The sequence below is a fragment of the Arachis duranensis genome, chromosome 9 (genome assembly GCF_000817695.3).
Source record: "Arachis duranensis cultivar V14167 chromosome 9, aradu.V14167.gnm2.J7QH, whole genome shotgun sequence".
Lineage (NCBI taxonomy): Eukaryota > Viridiplantae > Streptophyta > Magnoliopsida > Fabales > Fabaceae > Arachis > Arachis duranensis.
The window spans coordinates 25821377-25821986 of NC_029780.3; the positions used below are offsets into that span (position 1 = coordinate 25821377).

At 40.2% G+C, this 610-nt stretch overlaps 1 non-coding gene across 1 annotated transcript; it reads left to right on the top strand.

The window, feature by feature from the left end:
- The first annotated feature begins 224 nt into the window (after positions 1-224).
- LOC127742232 (small nucleolar RNA R71) lies at positions 225-332 on the top strand. Its single transcript, XR_008003420.1, has one exon. It is a non-coding gene; the product is annotated as a small nucleolar RNA R71 (small nucleolar RNA).
- The last annotated feature ends 278 nt before the right edge of the window (positions 333-610 follow it).

A 610-nucleotide genomic window follows, 5' to 3' on the forward strand; every position in this document is an offset into this window, starting at 1 on the left:
AGAGTATCAATCTCAAGAACTCCTTTCTTCTGATTCGTCCCATTGTTCACATGATTCCTTTCAGAAGTGTACATGAATTGGTTATTTACAACCATTTCAATGAGTTCTTGAGCTTCTGCAGGCATCTTCTTTAGATGAAGAGATCCTTCAGCAGAGCTGTCCAATGACATCTTGGACAGTTCAGATAGACCATCATAGAAGATACCTATGATGCTCCATTCAGAAAGCATGTCAGAAGGACACTTTCTGATCAATTGTTTGTATCTTTCCCAAGCTTCATAGAGGGATTCACCTTCCTTCTGTCTGAAGGTTTGGACTTCCACTCTAAGCTTACTCAATTTTGAGGTGGAAAGAACTTTGCCAAGAAGGCATTGACTAGCTTTTTCCAAGAGTTCAGGCTTTCTTTAGGTTGTGAGTCTAACCATATTCTAGCTCTGTCTCTTACAGCAAAAGGGAATAGCATAAGTTTGAGAGAGTTGTGCTTTAGCTTCTCTTAGCTTTCGCTTCAAGGTCCTTTCAGGTTCAAGGTCAGCCTCAACAAGAATGCTTTTGTCTTTGCTCCTGCTCATGTGAAAGAGAAGAGAACAAGAAAATATGGAATCCTCTATGT